This window comes from Grampus griseus (genome assembly GCF_964374135.1).
Source record: "Grampus griseus genome assembly, chromosome: 4".
NCBI classification, from domain to species: domain Eukaryota; kingdom Metazoa; phylum Chordata; class Mammalia; order Artiodactyla; family Delphinidae; genus Grampus; species Grampus griseus.
In genome coordinates, this window is record NC_138997.1 from 23,288,382 (window position 1) to 23,302,767 (window position 14,386).

A 14,386-nucleotide genomic window follows, 5' to 3' on the forward strand; every position below is an offset into this window, starting at 1 on the left:
TTTTATTTATAAGGGTGATTTCTATAGTATTACTACTACTGCTTGCTTTTAAAAAGTGGGATTGCTGCCATCAGTGTCAAGCAAAATGCAGTGTTCATGGCAATTTTTGGAGTAATTTGGTTTGTTTTGTGTTCCCCCCAAATTGACTTCTTTATAGCCTTGGATTCTTAAAATAACAATTATGGATCTAATATATGCAAAACGTGAGGAATGGCTGTTTCTTCCATGAAAAGAGCTATCATTCTTGATTGGTGGCTTTATTTGGAGGAAATAATTGGGAAAATATAAGGCCAAAGAAAACTTTACGGAGCTCACAAAGGAAGTGGTGATTTCAAGAGGAAGAAAACACAGCCTAATTTGTGTGTGTGTGTGTGTGTGTGTGTGTGTGTGTGTGTGGTGTTGGAGGACGGAGTGGAGGAGGTGGGAGGAGGTTGAGAGTGGAAATACAAAAGGAACCTGGTGCCAGCTCTTCAGAGCTCAGGGACATGGGAACGTGTACAGGGAAACACTTGAAAAAAACATGAAAGAAACAATATTATTAAATTTAGCATTGTGGTTTAGCCAGTGTGTGAGGCATTTGTGTTTCCCAGGTCAATTAGGATATCACTCTCGTATGTCTATCCAGAATAAAGTAAAGCCAAGTTTTTATTTATACTGCTAATTAAGGGAAGGAAAAATGGTAACTAATCTCAACCCAACTGTTTTAAAAGAGGAATTGGTGGTTGGAGTGGACTCAAAATTGGAATCCAATTTCCAGTTGATTTCCTCAATTTCCAGTTGAGGAATAGGAGGGCTTAAATAGGGGGAAGGAATGGTCCCTAAAGCCAGCTTAGAATAGGCTGGAGGTTGACACAGGTGACCAGGGTCACTGTCTATTGTTACCCAGAATATTTCATTTAATAGTTAATTGAGTAAGCCTATATTATTCTGTTGGGAAGATTATATTCTATTGGGGAAGTATACAGGTAAAACTAATAAAATGTAATTTTAACTTGTCTTTTAAATATTAATGTAACCTTGGAGAAAAAAGATAATGGAAAATTTTCCAATAGCAAACATTTTTTTAAAAATTTAGGGTATTTCAAATTCATATAGTACACTTAAGGTGTGTGCTTTAATTTTACAGCAGTGCTTACATATGCTCATTTTAATGTGTTAAAGTTTTATTCATTTCCTTAGGAAATCTGAACTGAATAGCCGTAATTGAGGGTAGTGGCATTTATGGATCTCTAAATGTTGGTCTTTAAAGGATACTGTCTACAATATTAAAAAAAAAAAAAAACCCAATCCAAAAATGGGCAGAAGACCTAAATAGACATGTCTTCAAAGAAGACATACAGATGGTCAAGAAGCACATGAAAAGCTGCTCAACATCACTAATTATTAGAGAAATGCAAATCAAAACTACATGAGGGGCTTCCCTGGTGGCGCAGAGGTTGAAAGTCCGCCTGCCGATGCAGGGAACACGGGTTCGTGCCCCGGTCCGGGAGGATCCCACATGCCGCGGAGCGGCTGGGCCCATGAGCCATGGCCGCTCAGCCTGCGAGTCTGAAGCCTGTGCTCCACAACGGGAGAGGCCACAACAGTGAGAGGCCCGCTTACTGGGAAAAAAAAAAACTACATGAGGTATCACCTCGCACCAGTTAGAATGGGCATCATCAGAAAATCTACAAACAACAAATGCTGGAGAGGGTGTGGAGAAAGGGGAACCCTCTTGCACTGTTGGTGGGAATGTAAATTGATACAGACACTATGGAGAACAGTATGGAGGTTCCTTAAAAAACTAAAAGTAGAATTACCATATGACCCAGCAATCCCAGTACTGGGCATATACCCAGAGAAAACCGTAACTCAAAAAGACACATGCACCCCGATGTTCATTGCAGCACTATTTACAATAGCCAGGACATGGAAGCAACCTAAATGCCCATCAGCAGACAAATGGATAAAGAAGATGTGGTACATATATACAATGGAATATTACTCAGCCATAAAAAGGAACGAAACTGGGTCATTTGTAGAGACGTGGATGCATCTAGAGACTGTCATACACAGTGAAGTAAGTCAGAAAGAGAAAAATATCCTATATTAACGCATATATGTGGAATCTAGAAAAATGATACAGATGAACTGGTTTGCAAGGCAGAAATAGAGACACATGTAGAGAACAAACGTATGGACGCCAAGTGGGGAAAGCAGGGTTGGGGGGTGGTGGTGGTATGAATTGGGAGATTGGGATTGACACATATACACTAATGTATAAAATAGATAACTAATAAGAACCTGCTGTATAAAAAAATAAAATTCAAAAAAGATACTGTCCAGTTAAGTGTTAACAGGTACATGATAAGATAGTAAAAAGGGTCAATATGTTAACATTTAACACTTTAACCAATTAACCTATTTGTTGGTGGTTTCAAGTAATTGTTTTTCTCAAATAGGATTATGCTTTGTAATATTTTATTTCATATTTGTGTATTTTAAAAATATTGCTATTTTTTAAAGATCAGTATGTCAGTGTGGTAGATAAGTTCAGGTATAGTAACATTTTAAGGAACATTTATAAATCCCTTTTCTGAGAGGCCACCAGCCCTTAACACCAGACCGTTCCTGTCAGTGTGTCTCAGGGGGAATTAATTCAGTGGGCAGGCAGGCTCAAGTTGAAAAACTATGAACAGGTTGAATCAAGTGCACAATAATGCACTTGTTTCAGGCATAGAACACAGTTGTCCTGATTCCTATGACCATTTTAAAGGCAGGGGCAGCTCTTTGTAAAAATAATAGTGTAACCTATCTCGTGTCTGGAGCCAGAATACTCCTGCACAGCCCTCACACTCAGATTTGTGCACCAAGTTTTAGAATTACGGCCTATGTTTAGGCAGTCACTCACTGAACACTGGTGAACCTTGACAGCAGAAGCAGTCGGGGTAGTGTTCCAACATCCTCACCATGTACACCTTTCTCAAACCACTTTTCTTTTCTGCTTATATCTCAGGCATCACTCAGTACTGCAAATTGCACTTGGAAAGAAGTATCACCCTGAATCTGATGTATTTTGAAAACGGAGATATCATAGTAATCTGTGGACTTACAGTGATAAACTAAAATCTTCACCCTGGGAGCTTGTAAGAAATGTAGACTCTAAGGCATCATGCCAGACCTGCTGAATCAAAATCTGCATTTTAATAAAACCCTCAAAGGTGATTCATATGCATGGGAAATTTTGAAAAGCGCTGCTTTAAACTGCCAAAGTAAAATAAAATGAAACCTTAATAGGTGTTTAACAGATATATTGACATGATATCATCAGGGTAACAGATCTTTTAGTTTAGGTCAGGAAGATCATTCAATACTATTTCAGAGAAAATGCTTTTATGTTGAATTTTGGATCTGCAGATAGTTTTAGCAGGGGTTCCTCTGGTGAGCTGTAATATACTAGCATTTAAGTCACCACATTTCAATTACATTGGAGCAGCGTGTGGTCCGAGGACCAGCAGCAGTGGCGGCACCTGGGAGTTTGTTAAAATTACAATTGCCACAGCTTACCCTTCCCCCTCCCCATAAAGCAAGAGAGAGGCGTGGACATATATACACTACCAAATGTAAAATAGATAGCTGTGGGAAGCAGCCGCATAGCACAGGGAGATCAGCTCGGTGCTTTGTGACCACCTAGAGGGGTGGGATAGGGAGGGTGGGAGGGAGGGAGATGCAAGAGGGAAGAGATATGGGAACATATGTATATGTATAACCGATTCATTTTGTTGTAAAGCAGAAAACTAACACACCATTGTAAAGCAATTATACTCCAATAAAGATGTTAAAAAAAATTACAGTTGCTCAGATCAGATCACACCACACTCCGTTCTGCTGAATGAGAAGCGGGGTTGGGGGTGGGTGGCTTGCATTTATGTCCGAGGCTCTCCAGGTGATTCATACTGAAGTTTGAGATGCACTGGGTTAGTACCTCTCACTATACCTGTTGGTTTCCCCTTCCTTTAAAGGGAACAAATGTTACATAACTTTGGATGGTGACTTGCTTTTTTCTACTCACCTTTTTATAAATCCAATTATGAGACTATAAAAGGAAGCAGGCTGAGTGCGTGGGTCATTAAACAAATCATGCCTGAGTCATCTCATTTTTATAACGAAGGTGAGGCGTTCATGGGTAGAGCTATAAGCCACCTCTCCTTATAGGGATGATGTACAAACAGTGGTTAAAGAACCAGACGTGGTGACAGAAGGGTTTTGGATGAGTGTGTCATCTCTTTCACAGGAAGGACCATTTTTAACATCAAAAGTTATTCTCAGCACATTTGTCCTGCTGTATGTTGTCACTTTCGATACATGGTTGATCTGGTTTGAAGTCAGAAACTTTTGTCCCCCTGTTGACGCACAGACGACAATATCTGCTGCTAGGGATGGTCAAGGTCAGCTTGTAGCATGGTAGACTTCTGAGGAGTCACCATAACTGCTGAGTGGAGTTACTGTCTGGTTGCTGTTAAAGTAGCTTACAGATTGGTCATTTTTCTCATCTGCGACATCAACCTTAAGTCTGAGTAGAAGGGAAGTCAGTAACATGAGGCAGCTCAGGAACAGGAGCTGCGTCCCCCAGATGGACATGGTGCTGCTTGGAGGATCCATACCTATAGTTTCTAGTCCCGTGAGCTGCGCCACCTGGGAGCAAGTCTGGAGGAAGCTGGCTTTTTTAAAGGTTCAGGGCGATATGCTGAGTATGGGTGCCCTTGTTTTTATCAGCAGGTGTATCTGGAGATAGAGTCGGGAACTCAGGATTGGCTCTTCTGCATTTGAAGGCTTTGCCCCCAGCAAAGGAGAGCGCGGACTGATAATATTCCGGACTCCTCTTTCCAAACGCTCTGTTTGCACTCTTCTTCTCTTTTTTTTTTTGGCTGCAAGCTTGCAGGATCTTAGTCCCCTGACCAGGGATTGAACCCAGGCCACAGCAGTGAGAGTGCCAAGTCCTAAGCACTGGACCGCCAGGGAATTCCGTCTGTTGGCACTCTTTCTTGATTCGACAGTATAAATTGTATGTATGTACCACTCTCTTTCAGTTGCCACCTTTGAACAAAGAAATCTGCTTTGAGGAAGTTTACACAGTAAGAGAAATTATAAGGGGGTGGGAGTTTGGAAGCTATCGTTAAAGGCATTGGTGGGGCTGCACTTCTTCCAGGGGCTCTAGAGGAGGATCCAGTTCTTGCCTCTGCCAACCGTCCGTGGCTTGTCACTTCGATCTCTGCTTTTATGGTCACATTGCCTTCTTTTCTGTGTCATCTCCACCGATTCCTTCCTATAAGGACACTTGTCAGTACAGTTAGGGTGCCCCAGGATGATCTTCCCACCTCAGAATCCGTAACTTAATCCTATCGGCAAAGATGCTTTTCCCATATGAGCTAGGGCTCACGGGTTCCATGGATTAGGACCTGAATTCTTTGGTGGCCGTTACTCAGCCTGCTACACCTGTCAAATTCAGTTTGTTTCGTTTCCTTTGTCTTACCTCCCAATGTTTAGAGACACATTCAGTGAAGCCCAGTTACTGAACTCCACTTTTCTTTTTCTTTTCACTTCTATTGTACTTAGTTTTGATGGCTTGCATATATCTCTTGGTGTCTGGCTCATTTTTCCAAAGTCAGAGTTAATGTTCCCAAAGGGACCCCATACGACTCTGTCCCAAGTTGTGATAATACAGTAGAGAGAAGTCATTACAACCTGTTTAATTTCCTTAATTTCATAAATAGCAACAACTTGCCATTGAAGAGATTTACCAATAGAACTATACAGTAAGTTTGGAAAAAATGAGTGATAATCTCATTACCCTAACACAAAGTTCTTATCTTTTCGAGGCATGTCCTTTTAGTTTTTTTTTTTTTTTTCAGTACACGGGTCTCTCACCGCTGTGGCCTCTCCCGTTGTGGAGCACAGGCTCCGGACGCGCAGGCTCAGCGACCATGGCTCACGGGCCCAGCCGCTCTGCGGCATGTGGGATCCTCCCGGACCAGGGCACGAACCCGTGTCCCCTGTATCGGCAGGCGGACTCTCAACAACTGCGCCACCAGGGAAGCCCCGTTTTTTCCATATTTTTTAAGGCTTGCAGTAGCAACATGATCACTGATAATCTAGAATTCATTATGCCATCAAGTGGCTATCTCATGATTCAATGAACTATTTCCTGAGTACTGGACATTTAGGTTGCTTATTATTATTATAAAAAAGGTTAGTAGGAGCAATATTGGGGTGACTAGTGTCAAATAAATTTTAGAATGCTTACCTGGCAGAAAACTAATTGTGGAGTCATCCTCTGTCATCACCTGAGCCCTGGTGGGTGTAGCAGCACAGCAAGGACCTGTGCCTGGTGTCTCCACTATGGGAAGTGAATGCCCTTAGCTGCCTTTTTCATTCACCCTGTATGTGGGCTCCTTAAATTTGGCACTGGGTACTGGAATGAAATGTACAACATCTTTCCATTCATAGTTTACACAGTAACAGTGACATCATGGGCATCTGGTATATCTCCATTATGCCTTCCAAATCCCTAAGAAAACTAAAATATTAAATCAGGAAAAATGTATATGCTTTTTCTCCATAAAAATGTTATCCCTCGGGAAGAATATGTGAAGAGTGAAAATAAGCCCAATTTTCCATAGTGTGTAGCTCCATTCTTAGTAGGAAATGAGGCATTTTTCACTCTCTTAAGCCATTAGATCATTTTCATAACCCAGCTACCGAATACACCGTAGGTTGTATCTAGAATACACTAGGTTTTATCCTAGAAGCCTAAAAATCTTAGTTTTGCTTCCCTGGCATGTCTTACTGGGAGGAAACTGGGAATGTAACAGATCAACTTCATAGAAATCGTCGTGGGTAACGTCACCCAGAAAAAAAGATGTATGCATAAGCACTGCATTCATCTGAATGTAATTCCTTAACAAAAGACAGAATAAGAGAGAGAAAGAGAGTGATTTTCTGCAAAACACTGAAAGGCTAGGATTAATTTCAGGTGCAAAATAGAATCCTCCATGGCTTTTTTTTTTTTAACAAGGCCGATAATGTGAATTTCTCCTGGGCACAGAAGTACTCAGTGGGAAGGTCAAATTGGTTGCTTCATTTGGAGACTAAGTCAGGGCATCAGTAGGACCTGTTGGCTGTATCTGAGAGTTATCCTGGCCAAGATGTAGTTTTCTATTATTTTTTTAAACATTTATGAAGGATCCATATCTCTCTGACATGCTGGAGAAGGCCAGTAAGTGTTTGTTGAATTTAATTGAGTTTAAAAGATTTTTGATTGTGGTGGTTGGGAAAATTGGAAGATGAGGGAGGGTGACTTTCTGTTGGTAGATATTTACTCAGACAGGAATTAGAACTGAAAGGGATCTTAACAGAAATGGAGTGCAAACTTCTCATTTTACAGAGGGAGAAGTGAGGTGAAGAGTTGTGAAGTAGTTTGGAGAAATCTCCTCTCTGGTTGGGGAAGCTGATGTTGTCTAGCAATGAAGCACAACCTGGGCTGATGGGAGAGAAGGACTTCTCTACCTATATATGCAGACCCCATGGTAGTCAAGAGCCTTCTTATCCTTGCCCAATATTTTGGGAGATGGCTTCTTCTTTTTTTTTTTTTTGCATTTGTAGTTTTTTAAATTTATTTTTTATCAAATAATACAGTATTGTGTTACTTTCTGGTGTACAGCAAAGCAATTCATTTATACATATATATATACACACATATATATTCTTTTTCTTTTCCATTATGATTTATTATAGCATATTGAATATAGTTCCCTGTGTTATACAGTAAGATCTTGTTGTTTATCTACCCTATATATAATAGTTTACATCTGCTAACCCCAAACTCCCAATCCATCCCTCCCCCACCCACCCTCCCCCTTGGTAGCCACAGGTCTGTCCTCTATGTCTGTGAGTCTGTTTCTGTTTTGTAAATAAGTTCATTTGTGTCATATTTTAGATTCCACATATAAGTGATATCACACGGTATTTGTTTTTCTCTTTCTGACTTAACTTCACTTAGTATGATAATCTTTAGGTCCATTCATGTTGCTGCAAATGGCATTATTTCATTCTTTTGTATGGCTGAGTAGTATTCCATTGTGTATATGTACCACATCTTCTTTATCCATTCATTTGTTGATGGACATTTACATTGTTTCCATGTCTTGGCTGTTGTGAATAGTGCTGCTATGAACATAGGGGTGCATGTATCTTTTTGATTATAGTTTTGTCTGGATATATGCCCAGGAGTGGGATTGCAGGATCATATGGCAACTCTAGTTTTAGTTTTCTGAGGAACCTCCATACTGTTCTCCATAGTGGCTGCACCAATTTACATTCCCACCAACAGTGTAGGAGAGTTCCCTCTTCTCCACACCTCTCCAGCATTTATTTGTAGACTTTTTTTTTTTTTTTTATTTGTAGACTTTTTGATGATGGCCATTCTGACCGGTGTGAGCTGGTACCAGGAGATGACTTCTTGAAATGGCTTCTGTCATGTGCCATGTTGGCTTGAGAATACGTTAAGTCATGTCTGTAATACAAATTTAAAAAATGTTTTTACAAGAAATACCTAAAAGATAATGATGGGGCACAAAGAGGTGGTTTTCAAAATAGTTTGGAAACTCTAATTTATGTAGTATTAGCTGAGGCACAATAATGGTGATTTATATTGTCAGCTTAAAATGAGTAAAGAATTGGCAGTTTGAAGATTTTACAATTCTTTAAATTTTCTTTGTTCTCTCTTGTGATACTTGCATTTTTACACTTTATTGTTTATTATCTTCTTTTATAAAGGAGTTTGCAAAAGAACGGAGAGTTGATGAAAGGATTTCCCTTCTAAGTAGCCCTGATAAAGACTTGTGGAGGAAGACTGAGCAATGGGCAAAAAGGAGGTTTAGGCTTATCTGCAAATCTCAGTAAGGGCACTCAGCACTATAACCAGAAAAACTGACAGAGGATGAGGGTCTCTCTACAGTTGAAAAGTGCTTCCTGTCCAGCATGAATCAGCAAAGAAAGGTCGACCCTTTTGTTCTTAACTGTTGATTTAATTGAGGACAGTGGGTTTCACTGGCCTTGGTAACAAAGTAAAAGAAAATAGAAAAAAACAAAGAGCACGGTCTAACAATCTTTTGTCGGCTGGATCCTTTCTCTGTTTGTACATATTCATACAGTTACATAAACTAGATTTGCACATATCACCAGAATATATGTAACACCAATGTCAGTTCAATACCATTGATATCCTGGAGTTGCTAAGATCTGGAAACTGTGGTTAGGAGATGTGTTTTGGCTGTTTCCCCTCCCTTGAAGTCTTTCAATCAAAAGAACGACAAGCACTCTGTTTAGAGTCAGTGACGGTGTCATTGATGAAAATGGTGGTTTTACTGGGTTCTCCAATTGCTGTGTCCAGAGGCATCTGGAGAAGTAATTCAAACCTCTCTGGACCCTCTGAGATGGGCTGTCCCAGGTCATCAAGGATTGTCAATCGGAACATCTCAACACACACTCCTGGAGCGAAGGCCAGTTTTGGGCTGATGCCAACATAGTCTAGCCCAGCTAGTGGGAAAGGAAAGCCAAGAGTGAGACTGCAGAATTCACTGCCAGAAGGTTTCCTTCAGAGAAAAAAAAAATTCAGAGACTGTCTGTAGCATTCTTCTATGTACACAGCACTTTCAGATGCATATTTTTTTGGCTTGATCCTCAGAAAGGGGAAATTTCCATGTTCTACCAAATGCCGCAATAGCCAGTGATCTGTCACCACATGCTCTCCATCACCTTCCAAGCACTTCCACAAAAATCCCACCTACAGACTGACGGCTCTCTGAAGGCAAATTCAATTTGTAATGAAAGCGTTTCCCTTTTCTATTTGGAACTGTTAAGATGATGATCATGACTTTTAGTTTGACTAGGTTTCACTCATTCACCTTTGCCAGACCTCTGGTTTAACCTTACATTCCGCTCAATTTACTCGGCCATGAAGGCTTTGCTATTTTCTGGGTTATTAATCATTTTGCAAGCTGGCTCACCTGATCGTATTGCTTCTTTGCTACTTATTTAAAAAAATCATCCAATGTCATGACAAATTATAATCAAGAGAATAAAATAGGAAACCCTGAGTGATATAGATAACTATATAAATAAATGGAGGAATAGAATATTTACATTGTCTTAAAGTATCTCTCCATAAAAGTCTTCTTAATTGCAAAGGAAGAAAAGTAACTTTATAGTAAAGAAACCTGGCAGGTACCACTTTAACCAAGTGGTCAAAGTTAATACCACCAACAGTGGGGTAAATTGAAATTGTGTGCCATTGGGTAGAATGCAATGAGAATGCAGTACCATCTCTGTGATATTCCTGCTGGAGATGCATAGCCTGAATCTGATTATGAGGAAACATCAGACAAGCCCAAACTGGGGGATATTTTACAAAACTGGTTTGTAATCTTTTTTTTTTAATTTTTAGTTTATATTGGAGCATAGTTTATTTACAATGTTGTGTTAGTTTCAGGTGTACAGCAAAGTGATTCAGTTGTACATATACATATATCTATTTTTTTTCAGATTCTTTTCCCGTATCTGTTATTATAGAATACTGAGTTCCCTGTGCTATAGAGTAGGCCCTTGTTGGTTATCTATTTTATGTAGAGTAGTGTGTCTATGTTAATCCCAAACTCCTAATTTATCCCTTCCCCCTGGTTTGTAATCTTGAAAAATATCAAAGTCATGAAAGTCAAGGAAAGACAAGGAACTGTCCAGATGGAAGAAAACTGAACGACATGATGACTAAATACAATGTGTGACTCTGAACTGGATTGTTTTGCTATGAGTTGGGGGACAACGGGTGGAACTTGAATGAGGTCTGAAGATGAGACTGTAGTAATGTATCAGTTAATTACCTGATTTTATGCTTGTACTGTGAGTATAGAGGAGAATGTCTCTGTAGGAGTTGCATTCCGTGTTTTTGAAGAGATGGGTCCAGATTTACTGGCAACCTATGGTTCAGGAAAAAAAGTGTTTTTACTGGACTTGTCACTTTTCTATAAGTTTGAGATTGTATAAAAAATTTTAAAGCCATTAAATAATTACATTAAGAAAAAACCAAAATGAGATTACGGTGAAAAGTACCAAGTCAGGAAAGTAAGGGAAAGGGGATTTGGGATCTTACGCACTTTGGTCCAGATCTTAATTCCACTGCTTACTTGTACAAACTATTTCATCTGTTTGAGTCTCAATTTCTTTAACTGCAAAATGGGTATAATTATTGCTACTTTACAAAGGTAGTTGTGAAGATTAGAGATAATACAGCAAAGATGCTAGCACAGAGTCTGGCATATAATAATGATAATATAAATACATATGCATAATTATTATTGTTAATTAACCAACCTGAGCTGATGTCAGGTATTTACTAGCTTCTGGAGATTATCAAGTCTAAACTGCTATCTCTGCATATCTCCCATGAATCACCACCTCAAGCATGGATTAGTCCATCCCTACCCGAGAGAGCTAGCAGATGGGTCATTCATTATTTGTATGCAAGGAGATTTATCTAAATGAATGTTAATTTCTTTTCCCAACCGTAAACAAAAAAGCCCGAGGAGCCAACTGGTCTATTCACTTTTGGTTTCACAAATACATATAGAGTGAGAAATAGCTCTGTCTGAAAATTACAAGAAAGAAAGGAAAGCAAGAAAAATAAAAAAAGAGCAAAACAACAACAAAAGAACTTTAAGGATCATCACTGGTGTCCTGTACAGTACGATGTGATATATTCCCTGAAGTGTTATAACAGGTTAATTCTCCCAAGAGCAAGCTCTGGGCTGTAAAGCTGTCTTTAGTTTCCTTAACTGTTTCTGGGGTACATGCTGCAACTGGGTTCACATTTTCATAGATACATTTTCTCTTTTTGTCTTGTCCGTTCATGTAGGTTTTAGACTGCTGAGTTTTATTTGCAGGATTTGTGCTTTCACTTAGTTTTTATCTTTACATATTCTCATGCGTCTTGGCTCTATATGATGCTAATCCTTAACTCTGCTGCCTGTCCACATCCCAGGAAACTAAAAGGTCCCTGTTAGCAAATGAAAAAATGTGGGTATCAACGTAGATGGAAATTTCCCTTTCTTTTCCTGAATCCTACTGTGCTTTTAATGTTTTTTTTTTTTTTTTCTGGTAAAGCAGCTGACAGGCTCACCAGAGGAAGTGGTGTTCAGAAACATTTAGCTCCACTGCCAATGTCAAGAAAGGCAAAAGGGAGTGGGACATGAGGACATGCTGCCTGAAGCCAAGGAAAATGTCCAAGAATCAGAAGTGAGACCCTCCTACCCTCCTGGGAGCTAACAGGTGCCTGGATTCTCCCAGGAGTTGGGACCTGCTCAGCCATCACAGGTATGCCTTGATCTGAAATAGTGTTTATAAGCAGCTTATGGTATCTACAAACGTTCTCAACTTTGGAAAATTAATTTGGTCCCAGGCAAGTGGTTAATGAACAAATCATAAAGGTTGCTGAATGAATATTCTATTTATTTTATAAACAGCAGAAGTCATTCTATGTGCCCAGGTAGGAGAAACTTTAAATCAGAGCCCATCCACAAAGACTAGGCATGCTACGCTGACAGACTAGACCTTGCCCTGTACGCATGTCATGATAATGATACATTTTAAAATGGCCCGCTCACCTTCTGCTGGTGCCGGCCCTGTCTTCCTGGAGCGCACAGTGACAGAGGACGCTCGGGAAAGGTCAGTGCCTGTTCTCCAGACACAACCCTCCATGGAGCCAGCACTTTCATCAGCACCAAAGTGCAGGGCAGGCTCTAGGGAGACATAAAAGGACAAACTAAGACTGCTTCAGCCTCCCAGGCCTCTTCTCCTCTGGCCCCGTGGGAGCCTGGGTGTTTGTCACAATCATCAGACAAGACAGTTCCCACAGGCTCGACAAAAAACAAGCAAAACACACGTAAAAAAACACATCAAGGAGTCACATGCCATGGTTTTGATTCCAGGAAGTGCAGTGAGATAACATCAGTTAGAATTTTATTCATTTTTCTGCTTTAAGAGATAGCTGTGGCACAAAGAAACTTCCCAATTGGGAAAAACTGGCCAACTAGCTTGTAACCCAGGTAAAGTCAGCTATTGTTTGGGAAAAGATGGTGGGGAATTCAGGAGGCTTTTTCTCAGGAGAGACGTGCCCTTCATGTTGAGGGGCAGTCCAGCCAGGGGTCTGAATTTGGGCGCTGCGGCTGTGCCTTTTACCATAACATTTGCTTATTACAAAGATAGATAGAAATTCTGGGGATCCTGTTAGCTGAGATGCCAGAAATGCTACCCCCAGAGGCAGAAAAGGGCCCCCCCTAGAAAGAGAAGGCTTAAGGCAGCTGGGGCGGGCATCAGACACTGAGGGTACGTGGAAGAGAACAGCACATCTGATGGGAGGAAAAGCTTGACAATGAGAAAGTCAAGATTCGGCCAAGCAGACGAACCCATCCATCTCCAGTTCCCCCAGTTCTGAAAAGCAGCCTATGAACTTAGCTGACTCTTCAAAGCTTACACAAGGTTTAGCTGTTACACTAGATAGACTGTCATGAAAAAGGTTTGGAAATGAATGTTTTTCTTTGGACTGTGAAATCCAGAGGCAAACAAATGTAAACACCAGGCAGCAGCTTCACTACGGAGGCATGACTCCTGAGACAGTAAATGGAAAATCAACATTACAGAGATGATACCTTGGGAAACACAATGCAACGCAGAAGCATATTGGAATGAAGTTTATTAGATTTTGGAAGGTGGAAATCCAACGTAATAAGTACTATTTGCTCAGGATGTATTTTAGTAGATCTCTTCGTGCTGTGGAGAGTTTTACCAAAACTTTGACCATGGTGTATAAGAGCTCCCATAATCTGACTTGAGTCCATTCTTTCTGGAGTCATAATGTACAACATCTGACCCTGTGCCCTGTGTTCCAGTTACACTAGCTCTCCATGAGCCAGCACGGCACGTGGTCATGGCCTCCATCTTCGCTGGTGATGTTCTCTGAGCTGAAACTCCCTTCCCAACATGTGAATTTCACACAGTCCTTCTGTAAGACTTTGATTGAGTTATCTGCTTTGGGAGGCCATATATGCCCTTAAGAGGTTAGTTGTTCCTTACCCCGTGCTCCCCTGACAGTTTGCATTGCTCTATAACTGCAGTGATGGGTCACACTTGCTAGTTGCTGTCTTCAGGTGCACTGCAGGTAGGAGCCTGCACTCAGAGAAGGGTGGGGTGATCATCCTCTCATTTGACCCAGAAGTTTCACTCCATCTCCCCACTGTTGCTAATCGATGTTTCAGATACCTCCAAGCCTGGGACAAGAAAGAGGGAAGAGAGGCAA